General features: G+C 34.6%; 1 protein-coding gene across 6 annotated transcripts in view; it reads left to right on the top strand.

Moving 5' to 3' along the window:
- The window catches only part of LOC138713755 (inactive dipeptidyl peptidase 10-like), an 883,892-nt gene that overhangs the window by 164,302 nt on the left and 699,334 nt on the right, over window positions 1–20,256 (top strand). The window lies entirely within an intron of this gene.

The raw sequence follows: 20,256 nt of genomic DNA, 5'->3' as shown, positions 1-20,256 counted from the left end.
TTGGAATATACATTAAGTTCGCTGTAACTTAGATTTTAGGCTATATGACATTCAAAATACATTATTTAAAAGGGGGGTTATAAGGGGGCCTGAATTAAATAAATCGAAATATCTCGCTTATTATTAATGAAATTAAAACAAATGAAAACGTCTATAAGGGGCCTTGGACAACAACAATCGAAAGCTATGAAACATAGCCTACAGAGAATGTTTCTGTGTTTGTATGAAGTAATATCGAAACAACTTAACGGATTTGTATAATTAATTATTATTTCACCATTGGAAAGTGTAGTTTCTCTAGATGGACATAATGCTATAATGTTATTACAGTAACTTCTGAGAGCTCTCTGAACCAAAATGACCGCATTTTAATTATTTAAATACAATTTAAATTAAGTAACATATTAAACGATTTATCCTTCTATCAAACACGAATGTTCCCTGGATCAAACACCCTATTTTAATTATGTAATTACTTTATATTTATTTCTAACAGGTGCAACGGAGCGCACGGGTACGGCTAGTATATTAATATTAACTAATTGAGTTAAAATTAATAAAAAAAAAACATTTTCGTTTTTTTTAATAATTAAAGGTATTAGAGTTTAGAGAATGTTTAACTAATTAACTAAAATAAAATAAATAAATGTTGGTACTCACATTAATGACATTCTTGCACAGTTGTTCTATACTTGGATGTATGTTGGCAAGCTTAATTCGGAGATCGTCACATACATCAAGTTGATTTCGGTACTTTGTTTTTATTAGAGTTAGTGATGAAAACCTTTTCTCACACAGATGCGTAGAAGCAAACTGATTTATAATCTCTGAAGCACCATTGTACAGTTCATAATATTCTCTTTTCACTTGTGATGAGGTCCAGAAATTAAGCACATCTTCCGCTTTGAATTTCATTTTAAGTCTGGAGTCATTCGAGAGTTCAATTAACTGTTCTCTTTCACTCTTTGAAAGTTTATTTTCAATATCGCAATGAAAGTGACCACGAACCCATGAAAATTCGTCACATTTATTTTGAAAATATGTTTAAAATTGTGACCTCAGAGTTGTATTATTGGTGTATGACTTACAGTACGTGACCATTTCAATGTGTAGACTGGATGTCGGCAAAACTATTAAGAAAGTCATAAATACATGAAAAGGTTCGGTACTTTGGTCCTCTGTTATGAATTCGGGTGGTTCCTGGGTGGGTTACAGGCGCTGCGCCAGACGTACAGGGAAAAGATGGCGAGAAACACCACGTTCATAGTGCTTCAAATCCCTCTTTCGTTGTTGAGAGTAGAGTGGGAAGTCGGTAGACGGATAGGGTAATAAATTTCATTAAATTCCAGTATTGGGGAGAAAAAGTGAAAGGCAACTGCCAGGTGTTATTTCCAAACTCTGAGATTTTCAGCTATAGTGTGATACGCAATTCGATTGAATTTTATTTTTTCTTCTGACTTTTTTGTAGGACCACAAGGGCAGACGTCGAGGACCACAGGTGGTCCGCGGACCATAGTTCGAGAAACGCCGTCCTAAAGCACTGAGTTGCACGTTTTTTTTTTTTCTCTTGTAACTTGGATTTTTATGAAGCACCTTTGTTCTACCTTTATGGCTGTATTGTTTACTACAAATCAGAAACAGGCCACTGTATTTAAAAAAATATGACTACTTCGAGACTTTCAACATTGCAAATTTAGGGAACAATCGGTGTTCTGTTACGTAGTACAAGATTTCAATGGTCACCGCTAGGAGCACTGATTTACAGCAATGTTGCTATTACTTTTGGAATGTTCTAGTTTATCATGTGGATGGATGAATACATTCTCTTAACCTTATAGAAATTAAAATATCTTATTGTATTTCATTAAATATTATGTATGTATGAATAGAGAGACCGTAAAACGATGAATAAAATATATCAAAGTCGATGAATAAAACTACCGTTATTCTTGGAAAAAAAAAGTCAGTATTAAATATGTCAATCGTAAAAGAAGTTGGTAGCCTATTTAAAAATTTAAATCGAGGAGCAAAAAAATTTGAATTCAAACATGTAAATCACTTTATCGATTATTGTATACAGTAAAACTTTAGTAATTTGGTTTTGTCGTTAACACGGCGTGGCTCCATTCAAATTTAACACAGAATTTCACTTTCGGGAAAATTCCGACTTTGAGTGAGGTCTTTAGACAGAAATTTACATTAGAGCAAAGGATTTCCAAGATAGAGACTTATCTGGAGGGAGAGGTAAAAAGATGATTTTCAAGAAAATTACCTAATGTTACTATTCCACATAGCAAAAGCAGCAAAAGACCACTCCTAACTCTAAATCTAAACACTTCACTAACACAATCATAAGAATAACAAGCAATACAGCCACTCTTAAATCTAAACACTTCACTAACACAATCATAAGAATAACACGCAATACAGACACTCTAAAATCTAAACACTTCACTAACACAATCAGAAGAACAACACTCAATACAGCCACTCTTAAATCTAAACACTTCACTAACACAATCATAAGAATAACACGCAATACAGCCACTCTTAAATCTAAACACTTCACTAACACAATCATAAGAATAACACGCAATACAGCCACTCTTAAATCTAAACACTTCACTAACACAATCATAAGAATAACACGCAATACAGACACTCTAAAATCTAAACACTTCACTAACACAATCAGAAGAACAACACTCAATACAGCCACTCCTAAATCTAAACACTTCACTAACACAATCAGAAGAACAACACGCAATACAGCCACTCTTAAATCTAAACACTTCACTAACACAATCATAAGAATAACAGGCAATACAGCCACTCTTAAATCTAAACACTTCACTAACACAATCATAAGAATAACACGCAATACAGACACTCTAAAATCTAAACACTTCACTAACACAATCAGAAGAACAACACTCAATACAGCCACTCCTAAGTCTAAACACTTCACTAACACAATCAGAAGAATAACACGCAATACAGTCGCTCCTAAATCTAAACACTTCACTAACACAATCAGAAGAATAACACGCAATACAGCCACTCTTAAATCTAAACACTTCACTAACACAATCAGAAGAATAATACGCAATACAGCCACTCTTAAATCTAAACACTTCACTAACACAATCATAAGAATAACACGCAATACAGACACTCTAAAATCTAAACACTTCACTAACACAATCAGAAGAACAACACTCAATACAGCCACTCTTAAATCTAAACACTTCACTAACACAATCATAAGAATAACACGCAATACAGCCACTCTTAAATCTAAACACTTCACTAACACAATCATAAGAATAACACGCAATACAGACACTCTAAAATCTAAACACTTCACTAACACAATCAGAAGAACAACACTCAATACAGCCACTCCTAAATCTAAACACTTCACTAACACAATCAGAAGAATAACACGCAATACAGTCGCTCCTAAATCTAAACACTTCACTAACACAATCAGAAGAATAACACGCAATACAGCCACTCCTAAATCTAAACACTTCACTAACACAATCACAAGAATAACACGCAATACAGTCGCTCCTAAATCTAAACACTTCACTAACACAATCAGAAGAATAACACTCAATACAGCCAATACAAAATCTAAACAATTCACTAACACAATCAGAAGAATAACACGCAATACAGCCACTACAAAATCTAAACACTTCACTAACACAATCAGAAGAATAACACGCAATACAGCCACTACAAAATCTAAACACTTCACTAACACAATCAGAAGAATAACACTCAATACAGCCACTACAAAATCTAAACACTTCACTAACACAATCAGAAGAATAACACTCAATACAGTCGCTCCTAAATCTAAACACTTCACTAACACAATCAGAAGAATAACACTCAATACAGGCACTACAAAATCTAAACACTTCACTAACACAATCAGAAGAACAACACGCAATACAATCGCTTCTAAATCTAAACACTTCACTAACACAATCAGAAGAATAACACGCAATACAGCCACTCCTAAATCTAAACACTTCACTAACACAATCAGAAGAATAACACGCAATACAGTCGCTCCTAAATCTAAACACTTCACTAACACAATCAGAAGAATAACACGCAATACAGTCGCTCCTAAATCTAAACACTTCACTAACACAATCAGAAGAATAACACGCAATACAGTCGCTCCTAAATCTAAACATTTCACTAACACAATCAGAAGAATAACACGCAATCTGACATAAACACAACCACTCCTACAGAGAGAACAAACTGGACTGCCAAGCAGGCGCGAGACGGTTTGTCGCGTGTTGCATCGCCTTTCCGGTCGCGCGCTCCCGGTTTGCTCGTACATACATTATGTAAGCGAACGTTCTGTTTATTGGGACTATAATAGGATACACATATTACAAATTAATAATTGACAACTGCGTTAGATCAGGAAAAACAAGTTTCTTGTGTCAAATAAAGTAAGTCTATTTATATAGAAAAATTAATCACAAATATCTGTCATTGAATTCTTAACTATAATTACATATAAACTTAAAAATGTACAGTGTTACATATTTTAGAAATATGAACATGCTAAGTTAAGAATATGGCATTTTTAAAATGAAAAAAAAAAATAATAATAACACAATATAATATTTAATTATGATTTTAAACACAGTTCAAGCACTTGTTTTGTGAATAATTTATTATTTCAATTTAGGAATAAATAGTAAAGACTAAATCCTTCAGTAATAAATTATATTTCGACGATTACTGTTCGTACTGTACATGAAGTTCTAGGGTTAATTTCTACGTCGGGTACCTACTGTATATCTTCAAACAAGATGAATTTATTTGGCAAACAAATAATCAGTTTTTGTAGGTTTTTCCGGTACTCTTGTTTCATTCCAATAATTCTTTCTTTTCATAATAATTTTAGTATCGTGAAATGCATACAGGGAGTTTTTATGTTTTTCCAATTCCCCTCTACCGGTTTCTTCTTATTCGCTTCTCATTTCCTCCTCACCTTTCTCTCCATTTTGTCACACTAATTACGATCGTCTTTTTATTTTTATTTTTTATTTTAGTAGCTTATTTTACGACGCTTTATAAACAGCTTAGGTTATTTAGCGTCTGAATGAGATGAAGGTGATAATGCCGGTGAAATGAGTCCGGGGTTCAACACCGGAAGTTACCCAGCATTTACTCATATTGGGTTGAGGGAAAACCCCTGAAAAAACCTCAACCAGGTAACTTGCCCCGACCGGGAATCGAACCCGGGACACCTGGTTTCGCTGCTAAACGCACTAACCGTTACTCTACAGGTGTGGACACTATCGTCTTTCTCTTTTCACTCACTTCCCCTCCTTTATCTTTCTCCTCAACTTTCTTTTTCTCCTTCCTTCCTCTTTTCTTTTTCTTTATCTTCCGCTTTCTCCTCCGCTTCTCTTTTTTAACTCTTTTCTTGTTCCTCCTTCCCCGTCTCCTCTTTCTCCTTCTCTTTCCCCTTGCCTTTTTCCTTCTCTTTCCCTAATCTTTCCTCTTTCCCCTGACCTTTTTCTTTCTCCTGTTTTTTAACTTTCCCTTAGCCTTTCCCCTTTCCCTTTTTCCCCAAGCCTATTCTCTTCTCCTCTTTCCTCTAGTCTTTCCCTTTCTCCTCTTTCTGCTAGCCTTTTACCTTCTCTTTCTCCACTTTCCTCTAGTCTTTCTTTTTCTCCTCTTTCTGCTAGCCTTTTACCTTCTCTTTCTCCATTTTCCCTAGTCTTTCGTCTTCGCCTTTTCCCTTTGCATTTCCCCTTCTCCTCTTTGTTTGCCTTTCCCCTTCTCTTTCTCTTCCTCTTTCCCTAGCCTTTCCCCTTCTTCTCTTTTCCATAGCCTTTTCCCTTATCCTCTTTCTCCTAGCCTTTACCTTCTCCTCTTCCCTCTAGCCTTTCTTCTTCTCTTCTTTCCCCTTCTTCTCTTTCTCCTAGCCTTTTCCCTTATCCTCTTTCTCCTAGCCTTTTATCTTCTCCTCTTTCCTCTAGCCTTTCTTCTTCTCTTCTTTCCCCTTCTTCTCTTTCCCCTAGCCTTTTCCTTTATCCTTTTTCTCCTAGCCTTTTACCTTCTCCTCTTTCCTCTAGCCTTTCTTCTTCTCTTCTTTCCCCTTCTTCTCTTTCCCCTAGCCTTTTCCTTTATCCTTTTTCTCCTAGCCTTTTACCTTCTCCTCTTTCCCCTAGCCTTTCTTCTTCTCTTCTTTCCCCTTCTTCTCTTTCCCCTAGCCTTTTCCCTTCTCCTCTTTCCCCTAGCCTTTCTTCTTCTCTTCTTTCCCCTTGTTCTCTTTCCACTAGCCTTTCCCTTACTCCTCTCTTCCCTTCTCCTCTTTTTCCTAGCCTTTCTCCGTCCGCTCTTTCTGCTTCTCTTTCCCTAGCCTTCTGTTCTCCTCTTTCTCTTCATCTTCTTTTTCTTAATACTTGCCCTCTTTCCCCTGCTTTCTTCTTCTCCTCTGTCAGCTGATCTCCTTCTTTTCCCTTCTTTCCCCTTTTTCAGTTTCTCTTCATTCTCCTCAGTTCACCTAATCATCACTCATCTTCTCCCTCCTCTTCCTTTTTCCCTCCTTCTCCTCTCTTCTTTTCGTCCTAGTTCTCCTCTTTTTCACCTTTCTCCTCATACATTTCTTCTTTTCGTCTCTTTTCTCACGTATATTCTTTTTCTTATCGTCTATTTTCTCACCATTCTGCTTCTCCGATTTCTTTTTTGTTCCCCTTCTCTTTCCTTCTTCATCTAAGAATTTTACTATTTAGTCCATTTCGTTACTAACCAGGCAGTGGCGGTGCGTCAATAAGAGCACAAGAGCACGTGAACACCTTGTTTCCATTAATACACGACTAGTTGTATTAGTTAATACCGTATTGACGTAGTGGGGATGTATAATATCAGAATCGAGTATTTTAAACTTCCCGCATCTTGCATAAACTTCTTATGTAAACTTGGCAACATCCGTTCACGTACAAGCCGTGCTCTTTTCGAGTTGGTTACAGGAATTTCACGCATGCGCGGGAGAAAATTGTCTTTAGCTGGCCGCTTATGACTCGTCAAGAGCACAAAGCGTTAAGTGAACATGATGAGTATCTATCCTACAGATGTCAGGTGCATCGGTGCCTATCGTTCACGTGCTATATCTCGAGGAGGAAATTTAATAGCCTGTAGATGTCAGCATCTGACTGTAGGAACGTTTACTTACGTGTACAGTGCTGCTACGAGAGTGTAGTTTGTGAATTACTATACTTCAGTGTCGGCATAATAGCATAGTTTGGCTTTCAAACACGTGCTGGCTGACTGTGATGGTGGTATGAATTTATGTATCTGTATGGCAGTGTATAATATTTAAGAATAATATTTACTGGCATGTATTTATAGTAATCTATGCGAGTGGGATTACAGTACTGGTATAGGCTATAGTGTATCAGTGTGTTGTGAATCAAAATATATTACTGAACACACGCGTTTGTAAATAACGAGATGTTGGTATGTATTCATTTTTAACAAACGTAAACAATGAACTCTGTTCAAGTAATTTTGAACAGTAAAGAACTGGGTAAACTGGCTTACCAAGAAAAATTGGAAATAAAAAGACTGAGTTTTATTATTATTATTATTATTATTATTATTTTTATTATTATTATTATTATTATTATTATTATTATTATTATTATTATTATTATTATTATTATTATTATTATATGTTGTTTTGAATTTATATACGGTTTGTTTTTCGATAGTGAAACATTGGAATCACGACATTTCATATTAGACTAAACGTACGATTTCAAATTCTCTTCGATTTTGGAACCACAAAATTGTGAACACACATAATATTTTATCACGAGCCGCCACTGTAACCAGGTGACATTTTACTGTACATGATCAAAGGTATTGGGACCACGTAACAATAATTTTATGTAACAGTATTGAGAAAACATTGGGCAAATACAAAACAAATGTCACACATAAAAACTCTCTTTAAAAAAAGAATCCACATTTCTCTCGCTGAGATCCAAACGTAGTTCATTTTTCTCGTTAACCACTCGCCTTCACAGAGCCGTAAGACCTCTCTGAGCTCATATTCGTGACAAATGAGGGTGCGTCACTATTGTAACGATTCGCAAGGAACGGCCGTAACGATGAAACTTTTATGCAGATCCTTCAAACGTTTTGATGTTACATAATTTTTTTTCCAGTCTTATCCAACGATTTCCGTTACAGAACGCATACACTGTGCTGTTAGCTCAGCTGTGTGATTAAAATGTTATATCGAGTTGCGTGGTGATCGTTTGTTTCAAACTTCGTGCTAAGTCATGCCTTTTCCAGTGCAATGTTTATGACGAAAGGAAATTGGGTTTGCCACTTTTATCACTTCCACAGTCGTAGGTAAAAGAAAATGATCCAAAGTCACGGTCCAATTCTGTTAAAAAAGAACTGAAATAATTAATTGACTGTTGGATGTTATCATATTATGTTTTCATTATCAGTTAGTGTAATTCGCACTCTCCATCCTAAACACAGAACATTCTTCTACTCTTCATGTTTCACCGTCTCTGCAGCTCATCTCTGAAACTCTCTACCACAACATGTCAGAGACTGTCGGACATGATCTAGTTTTAAAAATGAACTAAAATTGCATTTTTTTCAATTCAGATTCCTTTCAATTATAACCCCTTTTCTCTGAGATAATTTTGTAAATATATATATATATATATATATATATATATATAAGTTTAGAATATGCCATTAGGAAAATTCAGGATAACAGGCAGGGTTTGGAATTGAACGGATTACATCAGCTTCTTGTCTATGCGGATGACGTGAATATGTTAGGAGAAAATCCACAAACGATTAGGGAAAACACGGGAATTTTACTGGAAGCAAGTAAAGCGATCGGGTTGGAAGTAAATCCCAAAAAGACAAAGTATATGATTATGTCTCGTGACCAGAATATTGTACGAAATGGAAATATAAAAATTGGAGATTTATCCTTCGAAGGGGTGGAAAAATTCAAATATCTTGGAGCAACAGTCACAAATATAAATGACAGTCGGGAGGAAATTAAACGCAGAATAAATATGGGAAATGTGTGTTATTATTCGGTTGAGAAGCTTTTATCATCTAGTCTGCTGTCAAAAAATCTGAAAGTTAGAATTTATAAACCAGTTATATTACCGGTTGTTCTGTATGGTTGTGAAACTTGGACTCTCACTTTGAGAGAGGAACATAGGTTAAGGGTGTTTGAGAATAAGGTGCTTAGGAAAATATTTGGGGCTAAGAAGGATGAAGTTATAAGAGAATGGAGAAAGTTACACAACGCAGAACTGCACGCATTGTATTCTTCAGCTGACATAATTAGGAACATTAAATCCAGACGTTTGAGATGGGCAGGGCATGTAGCACGTATGGGCGAATCCAGAAATGCATATAGAGTGTTAGTTGGGAGACCGGAGGGAAAAAGACCTTTGGGGAGGCCGAGACGTAGATGGGAGGATAATATTAAAATGGATTTGAGGGAGGTGGGATATGATGATAGAGACTGGATTAATCTTGTACAGGATAGGGACCGATGGCGGGCTTATGTGAGGGCGGCAACAATGAACCTTCGGGTTCCTTAAAAGCCATTTGTAAGTAAGTATATATATATATATATATATATATACATACATATCTTTTCCTTCCTTTCCCTTTTTTTTGTTCTCTTGATCACCAGATGAATTTATTATCATACCCTTTTTATTGTGGATTTTATTTAAATTTCGTCTTTTTGCTTCTTTTTTATTACTATTTTATTGCATTCCACTTGTATTCTTCCTTGTCGGAACAAATATTTTATTAATTTAATTATTCATAGGTTTTTTGAGGTTATGTCCTAAAACTTGAGAGATGGAATAAGAATAAGATTTTCTTTAATACGAATGAAATTCGCATGAATTTAATTTGTTGCATTCGAGTATAAAACTATTTATTTTTTTCATTGAGGTATTTTTATGGGCATGCCTTAATATTATTCGGATTAGTCTTTAAGGTATTAAAATATGGTTATTCAGGTTTACAATGGCGTCTGTTTAGTTTCGATAACACTTCATATAGGATGTCTAGAAGATTTTAAATGATGGATAACATGTAACTGCCACCCATTTTTCAGTCATCAGTATGACTAAAATACAGGGTGACCCCGTGGGATATGACGGTTTTTATTGCCTTATTGTGGGATATTTAAGTGGAATTGAAAGATGACGCTTATACAGGAAAATTCTACAACACTGCAATTCACAAATCTGTAATTATTTCTTAAATATTACATTTTTTAAGTAGCCTCCATGACATTGTACACACTCTTGCAATCTGTGCTGGAAGCACATCATTACTCGCTGCAATAAACCAGCATCAATTGCTCTAATTTCATTTTGGATGTTTTCTTTTAACTGCATAGTGGTGCGTGGCTTATTGCAGTACACCTTACTTTTTAAGAAAAACCCATAGAAAATAATCGGGTACTGTGAGATCAGGAGATCGCGGCGGCCAGGCTACGTCTCCAAACCTTGAAATTATGCATCCAGGAAACATGACGGGTGGAATTTTAGGTCCTTGTGCAGAATACGGCAAACGCTTGTGCGCGATAAATTCAATGCAACTGCCTGCCGCCTTGTGGACTTCTGATCACTGCTTCCCGTACTCTCTCGATTTTTTCCGGCGTACGGACTCTTCTTGCACTACCAACGAACTCATTACGCAGACTGCCGGTCTCATTAAATTTACGCATCCACTTCAGTATAGTGTTACGTGAAGGTACTCTTCCATGCCGTAGGACATTAAAATGAAGTTGAAATCGTCTTTGGGCGTGCGTGATGGATTTTGACTGTATAAATGCAGTCACTGTGAAGAAGTTCGTCATAATGTCGTGAAGTACACTGAAAATCAAAAATGCATGTTATGAAGGTTACATAGCAACCAATTGTGTTTCCTCCACACAAAACCGCTAGAAACGGCAGCGTTCTAAAAACCGTCATATCCCACTGGGTCACCCTGTATTAATGATATGGCGATCATAGTTGGCAGTTTAATTTATTTTCATAATAACACTCGTATTAAGAGCCCAAAAAAATTCATGACATCTCCGGCGTATTCTTAAAATATTGTATGGAATGACCCTACTTTCTTTTAATTCATGAACCATTGTAATTTTATAGGAGTACAATTGAAGTCCGCTTCTTACAGCCTTATGTGCTGTCCACTTAGAAATTCCGGCCTCTTGTGCTAATTTGCGCGTTGATTTTGTAGGACTCCGCAACATTATATCCAAGATTTCATCAAGTTTTCTGTCGTTAAAAGTGTAGGCCTGCCACTTCATGGTGCATCGAGAACTCAGCCGGTTCCACAGAATTTATTGATTCAATCACGTACAGTATCGAGATTTGGAAACCTGGAATTAGAAAAACGCATACGAAATTTCTGTTTCCCTCTTTTCGTAAACTTATCACCTTACATCAGTTATTCATAGATTTCAAAAAGGCGTATGACTCGGTTAAGAGGGAAGTTTTATATGATATTCTTATTGAATTTGGTATTCCCAAGAAAATAGTTCGATTAATTAAAATGTGTCTTAGTGAAACTTACAGCAGAGTCCGTATAGGCCAGTTTCTATCTGATGCTTTTCCAATTCACTGCGGGCTAAAGCGGGGAGATGCACTGTCACCTTTACTTTTTAACTTCGCTCTAGAATATGCCATTAGGAAAGTCCAGGATAACAGGTAAGGTTTGGAATTAAACGGTTTACATCAGCTTCTTGTCTATGCGGGTGACGTGAATATGTTAGCAGAAAATCCACAAACGATTATGGAAACGCTGAAATTCTGCTTGAAGCAAGTAAAGCGATAGGGTTGGAAGTAAATCCCGAAAAGACTAAGTATATGATTATGTCTCGTGACCAGAATATTGTACGAAATGGAAAATTGCGGATTTATCCTTCGAAGAGGTGGAAAAATTCAAATATCTTGGAGCAACAGTAACAAATATAAATAACACTCGGGAGGAAATTAAACGCAGAATTCAATATGGGAAATGCGTGTTATTATTCGGTTGAGAAGCTTTTGTCACCTAGTCTGCTATCAAAAAATCTGAAAGTTAGCATTTATAAAACAGTTATATTACCGGTTGTTCTTTATGGTTGTGAAACTTGGATTCTCACTTTGAGAGAGGAACAGAGATTAAGGGTGTTTGAACATAAGGTTATTAGAAAAATATTTGGGGCTAAGAGGGATGAAGTTACAGGAGAATGGAGAAAGTTACACAACGCAGAGCTGCAAGCATTGTATTCTTCACCTGACATAATTAGGAACATTGAATCCAGACGTTTGAGATGGGCAGGGCATGTAGCACGTATGGGCGAATCCAGAAATGCATATAGAGTGTTAGTTGGGAGGCCGGCGGGAAAAAGACCTTTAGGGAGGCCGAGACGTAGATGGGAAGATAATATTAAAATGGATTTGAGGGAGGTGGGATATGATGGTAGAGACTGGATTAATCTTGCTCAGGATAGGGATCAATGGCGGGCTTATGTGAGGGCGGCAATGAACCTTCGGGTTCCTTAAAAGCCAGTAAGTAACTAACTAAATATCACCTTCGCGAGAAACATATTCCACCAAAAACGCTCTTTCTTCAATAGAAAGCATTGTCACCAGTAGTCTTTAGCCACACTCATTCACAATTAGATTGCAGTACACCCCGCCTGGTTAGCTAAGCAACGCTCACACAAGGATGTGGCAATGACCCGGCCCGGTTGATGCTATCAACATAATTGCAGTTGCTAGCGCATACACTCCGCTCTCCAGTGCGGAGAAACTTCCCTGGCGCACTGTACTTGGGCTCTTGGACCACCCGATATATTACACACACTCCAGTATTAACTCAATAAGAGTATAATTTATTTCACACATGGTAACATTCACGAACCCCACTCCAGATTGCACCATTTGACGTCATCGTATTGAATTCACGTTTTTTTTTTTTAGTTCTTACTGACAATTTATTCCTACAATGGTATTGCGGTACGATGTAACCTCCTTTCTTTATCCAATCCTTTTTCTTCTTCTTGAATTCAAAATTAAATTGTAACTGAATTGTGAATAAGACAATTCCCTTACATATCCAAGATGATTCTGCCCAAATACTTTATTCTAAAAAGAAAGTCAATATTGTTTGAGACTCAATATTAGATCCATCTCAGTATCTCAATGTCTTTTGTAACGATCCCAACCATTTTAATTACTCTGGTCTTTTAAAGCACCAGAATGCTGTAAGACAAGGTACCTCTAGGAACTGAAATACATTGCTATTTTTAGAATGCATCAAACAGCTTTCAAGGAATCTGCTCACTCATAACGAATATCGTTTCATCTGCGAAAAATTGATGCAATCTGTTTGTAGAAAAGCACGAAATTATCAGTCAATGTTTCTGCCCCATATAATGCCATACTCCACACAAAAACACTTCACTAGTCTCTTCCTTAATTCTTTCTCCAGAGATCCACAGAAGATGCTCCTTTTTCTATTAAAAGCTTCCTTTGTCATTGCTATTTTCCTTTTGACTCCTTGGCAGCAGCTTTCTTTCCAGCAACTGTGTATATATTGCATTTTATTCTGGTTACTGATGTCTATTTTCTTTTGTTTCAGGTAAGTGGACAAGCATACAGCAATAGCTGAGTTTTTGGATAAGTACAGATGTGAACTTTATAAATCAATACTTAATTATAATTTTGTGTAAGTTACATATTGCTCTTAATAGAGATTCGCAATCGTACAAGTTTCAATGTAGGAAGTAGACTTTATATTAACCGGTCATTGCGGTAGCCTACGTTCGTTGAAATAATTTAAAACGCCCGCACCCGCGCAAATAAAAAAAAATACAATCATAAAATAAATACGTCCATTATCGGTAAAACGTTTGTTTTTATGACCTGCTTCTACTTTATACCACGAGTTTTCGATAAGCCAAATATCACCAGTAAAATCTAGTAACTTTTCAATTGTCAATTTTGGAAATGGATACATATAATATATATATGTACGTTTCATTCTTTCGATACAGAGTTATCTAGTCTTTCAGGATCTCTTACACATGCTCAATAGTGGTATGTAAATATTTTAACATATTCTTATGTGCGTAGAGAAGCGTTCGGTGATGTATTGTAGATGACATCTTATTATGAGGCAATAAATCCTGTTGAAAGCGTAAATATACAATTTTTAAAATCGTAATAAAATCTGCAATTTTTCTCAAAAACCGATTTTGATCCAATAACATAATAAACATATTCTTTCATTCTGAATTCAATGCTAAAGTTATTATTTTTTTTTTTTTTTGCCAATTCCTGATATTTTTCACTCAAAAAGTTATTTAAAAGTATGATTTATTTTCATAATCTTATGTTTTTTATTTTCAAATCATTATTGTAGGGCTATTTTAATTTAGAAATAGTTGGTAAACTATGAAGGTTTCTAAGAAAATTCCATTTAGTTCATAGAATGGTGTAAAATATCTGTAACATAGAAGTAAACACGCATATTTAAAACTGATTCATATATTTCAAAGCCAACAATTTTTCTCTTTCTTTTAAGAAGCAACTGAAAGTGTAAAATCACTCTTTGGAAAAAAATTTAATTTTTAACAGAAGATAGAGCGTAGGATACTTTCAATAATTCTAATTTTCTGAAACATTCTCATATAGAGATAATAGAGTTATTTCGTTAATGCATTATATTGATTCCATCGTTTGTCAAGGTTGTATTATTTCATAAAGCCATTATTATTATTATTATTATTATTATTATTATTATTATTATTATTATTATTATTATTATTATTATTATTATTATTTATGTAATCGCTCCATCATTTAATTATCGGATAGGATGTACTCATCCTGCCTGTGACAGTATTTACTTAATTCTTAAATCCATCCTTACTTAACGTAATTATTACGCACCAAGAATAATGACGTTTCACGCAACCCGAAGGATTTCATTAATTCCCCGTCACTTTTTATAAATTAATCTTTAAAGCAAAATAGATTTAATAACATGAATATTTTCACTGCTGTACAATAACGGTTGGCATCTCTCACCGTGGAAGGAGGGGGTTCGGGTTCAAATCCTGGTTGGAAAAAATTACCTGCTTGAGGTTTTATCCGAGGTTTCCCCTCAGCCAATTAAGAGAAAATGCTAGGTACGTTTTGGCACAACCCTGAATTCATTTATCCTTTTTTTCAGTTTATTATTCCATATAGTATTATTGTTTGGGGTGGAAGTGCAAAAATTAATGTTAAAATCATTAAATTTACTACAAAAACGAATCATTAAAATTCGTTTTAATTATCCCACCAAATGAATTTATTTTTAATTTACTGTATTTAAAACTGAACAAATTTATAAGTATGTACTGTTGCCATTATCACTTTATTTTCATTTAGGCGCTAGATAACCATCGAAGTTGTTAAGAGTCGTAAAATATACCAATAAAAACATTATCATCATCGTAATCATCGTCGTCATGGAGATCGTGGATTAGACCCTACATTCCGTTCCCCCTTGAAACGTTAAAATTTGTTCCTGTCAGCGTTTCTTTTGTCTTCCCAGTCTTCTAGTTTATATACTTTATGTTGGCACTGAAGCAGTTTTAAAGACATACGGCTTTAATCCGTTTTCTGTTAGTTGGTACACCATTTCGAGCCATAATTTTATAATACGTTTTATAGCTTCATCGTATCACGAATATTAAACATAAATGTTTCAGTATAATGATATTTATTACGTCTCCTGGTTCCAATTTTGGAATAATTCATTCCAATGTTCAATTTACGTCATGCTGCTGATTATGAATAGTTAATAATATCATGAAACATTAATCAGTACCCGAGCACGAGACGAAAGTTAGTCATTTTCTTTGCATATTACAGATAAAACAAACGTGATCGGTTTCTCCAAGTATTGTTAGAACATTTAACGAATGTTAAAGTCTAAACAGTTTGTTAAATAGAGTTTTTTCATGTCTTCAACACTAGTTTGGCTTAACAGATTGTTAAGTGTTCGTTCACTTTAAATGTAGATTTTAGGCAGTTAGCTCATTTGACAGATAGTTAAATATGGCGGATGACACCACAGCTGTTAAAACAGAAGTTGTGAAAATAATATTTTATGTCTCTCTTTAAGGAATATTTCGTTAATGACTGATAACATAACATTTAAAAGACATTTTGGAAAGCTAATATAGGGAAGATAATCTTCAAAAGTTAACTAATTGTGATATCTGGTGCTTAATTTGATACTGAGCTATTAGACTATATATTGAATATTATAAAATGTGGGATCTCAACGTGGCAAGATAACTAGGAATAATGATTTATATACTATGCATGATATTCAATTTGCGACAATATAGATTTCCAAAAAAATAGGCCTCAAAAGTTTACAAGACATTTAAATCAGACTTGAATATCCTACAAGCAGAAATATACGACTTACTCCAATTCAGCATCTACTATTTACTCTTGATTCTATGATACTGGCTCTTTTCAACTAACTATAGCCAATTCCAATAGTGTTTCAAAATACACAGTGAGTATTATATTAAAAAGGTTTCAGCAAAAATTGTTTCTTTGAGAAGTCATATGTTAGCATTAGTAATATATCCTTATTTTACTCTCTTATTTCAAATTTTGCGCACCGCTACCCCAATCTATTTGGCTTCTCGTTTTCAAAATTTATCGGCATATCATCAGCTGAGTACAAGATCTCATCAGAACAATTTACTCATTATACCCTACCACAATACATCTTTATATTCTTCATCTTATACAGTTTCAGTTGCTAGAAATTGGAACTCGCTACCGAGTGATGTGAAGGGTTGTTGGACAATAACTTCATTTAGGTCAAAATTACATAAATTCTTACTTAACAAATTAATTGCTGATTAATATTTATTACATATTATAATGAAACTAACATCTGTCCATTCTTATTATTATCATTAATTTCTCTAAATATATTTACAAAACCTCTAATGGCAATTACATTAATATTCTCATTATAGAAATATATTTTAGATTTATTTTTTTTTCTTCCTGTAACATAGTTCTAGTAAGCTTATATTAAATTAATTTCCATCATTTTACTAGCTATCTCAAACCTCAAATTAATTATAATTGATTGAATTAAATTAGCTCATAAATTAAGTTACTACTTTACCTTATAGATTTATCTAAATTTAAATAAATATGTAGTCTACTAGTCGTTAACTTAACTGAAGAATATTGCTGGAGAACCTTTTAAGTGTAGTGTAAATATTCGTAATTTAAATACGTATTGTATTGATTAAGGCTGGTTGAGTGAAAGAGAAGGCCTTATGGCCTTAACTCTGCCAGCGAAAATACAACATTGTTATTATTATTGTTATTATTATTATTATTATTATTATTATTATTATTATTCTTACTTTGTAATAATATTATTATTCAATAGTAGTCACCTACAACTTTCATTTGTCTTCTTCTTTATCGACCATGGCCTACTGTATCAGGTTATGATTTTATACATGTTTCATGACTTACTTTACAATACAGAATTTAAAGAATATCAGCCAATAAAAGATTTCCTTACATGTGCAAAATCATTACCAACTGTTATTGAATGGTTAAAATAGTGTTAACGACTTTTGTAGTTAAGTGTTGATTGTTTTGAACAAAATGATGTTGAAGAAATGAAGAATACATTAACAAAACGTTAAGCCAAATTAAACATGTCTTGGAGAAACTGGCTAACGGAGTTTCAATTCATCGGCTTAAGACTAAAAATGTGACAGACGATTTACAAAATCCCTTAGATTGCTTGAAACTTCTTTATTCTTGGTATGTAATTTTTAAGCTAGATTAGGACGGATTTAAGTATTAAATAAAGACTACCACAGACAGAATAAATGCAGCCTATCAAATGCGTAATTACTAATTAGATAATGGAGCGACGAGGATTGGGTGAAATGACGCAATGAAAACAAAGGAAATGCGAGGAGATACAATAATTAAAAGATACGCGATCGCATGTTTTACAAGGGAATTTGGAGCTGAGAGGAAGTATCTATGTGACCTCCAAGCGTGTTGGACACTTTTCTAACTCCGACTTTCGCCATTCGATTTGAAGGAACATTAGAGAATTTTTTCGTAGAACATTGAGGCGAATAGTGTTGCTGTTGTGTGAACAAGTTATGAACTATTGTCGCAAGACATGGAACTTATTCAGACGGGCAAATTTATTACATTAATGGCCGGTTTCTCCAAGTATTGTTAGACATTTAACGAATGTTAAAATCTTAGGGCCGTATTCACAGACATTCTTAGCCCGGGCTTCCGGTGGATGATCAGCGTTTTTCGTATTCATAAACCATTGTTAGCGATATGATATGATATTAATCCTGTACTAGTAACCAGTGGATAGCCGGGGCTAGTTTAGCAAGCTCGTAGCGCGTGCTGCGAAATGTCTATGAATAGCACCCTTAACAGTTTGTTAAATATAGTTTTTTCATGTCTTCAACGTTGTTTGGCTTAACAGATTGTTAAGTGTTCGTTAACTTAAAATGTAGGATTTTAGGCAGTTAATTCATTTGACAGATAGTTAAATATGGCAGGTGACACCACATCTGTTCAAACAGAAGTTGCGAAAATAATATGTTATGTCTCTCTTTAAGTAATGTTTCGTGAATTACATATTATAACATTTAAAAGACACTTTGGAAGATAATCTTAAAAAGTGAACTGATTATCATATCTAGCGCTCTAGCTATTATTAATCAGTTAATCTTTTAGTACTTTGATTTTTATTGTATTTGTAAATTTAATATTAATTGTAATTGTGTTCTTAATATTGTAGTTGTAATTCCTTGGTAGAGGAGAAGAGAAGGCCTGATGGCTTAAATATATAAATAAAATAAATAAATATCGGTTGCTATTTTGATATTGAGGTATTATATATTGAATACGGGTATTTAGAAAATGTGGGATCTCAACGTGTCAAGATAACTAGGAATGATGATTTATATACTATGCATGATACTCAATTGGTGACTACAGATTTTAAAAACAAGTAGGCCTCAAAATTTTACAATAAATTTAAACCATATTTGAATATGCTACAAACAGAAATAAACCACTTATTCCAATTCAAAATGTGCCATTTACTCTTAATTCTAGGATACTGGCTCTTTTCAACTAACTGTAGCCAGTGTTTGAAAATACACAGTGAGTATTATATCAAAAAGGTTTCAGCAGAAATAAAATTGCTTCTTTGAGAAGTTATATATTAGCATTAGTACTATAACCTTACTTTGTAATAATAGTAGTAACCTACAACTTTCATTTGTCTTCTTCTTTATCGATCATGGCCTACTGTACCAGGTTAAGACTTTATACATGTTTCATGACTTACTCTACTATACAGAATTTAAACAATAATATCATCCAATAAAAAATTGCCTTACATGTGCAAAATCATTACCAACTGCTATTGAGTGGTTAAAATAATGTTAAAGACTGTTATAGTTAAGTGTTGGTTGTTTTAATCTAAATTATGTTGAAGAAATGGAAAATGCATTAACAAAACGTTAAAAATAAACTGGCTGTTAATTTAACAATAGTTAAGCCAAATGTCACCGCTTTAAGTTCTTGACCTTGAGTGATGTTCTCTCACCGATCGAATATAAATCAGTTCTAGGCCTTGTTGTGCAACTCTCTAGTATTTAAGAACGAAAATTGTTTTGAGGTCTGCTACAATTTAGGCCTGTTATTGTGGTACCTGTTTGGATATACAAATTCCCGAACAGATAGCCACGTTCAATAATTATTGTAAGTGCGAAAGAGGCGTGGAACATGTCAGCTGGGGTACATGAAGCCACGTGAGTTATATTTTCATTGTCTTTAATCAATTCGCTGGCCCTGAAATCTGTCGGATGAAGAGGCGTGTACCTCTCGTGGATCGAACTTGTTTTCCTCCCTCCCATAGAAGTTCCATTTCATGCCGTCGGTGGCAGCACCACTGTATCACATTACAGTTTCCTCGTTTTGCTATTAGATGGCGGAGTAAGTGCTTACAGACACCAGTAACAGCGATGCTATTCCTATTGATTTGAAATCCCACAACACGCAGCACTGGTGTGTGAGGCGGGAGACACGAACTTCAAAACAA

The sequence above is a fragment of the Periplaneta americana genome, chromosome 14 (assembly GCF_040183065.1).
Source record: "Periplaneta americana isolate PAMFEO1 chromosome 14, P.americana_PAMFEO1_priV1, whole genome shotgun sequence".
NCBI classification, from domain to species: Eukaryota; Metazoa; Arthropoda; class Insecta; order Blattodea; family Blattidae; genus Periplaneta; species Periplaneta americana.
This window is presented reverse-complemented; position numbering and strand designations above follow the sequence as displayed.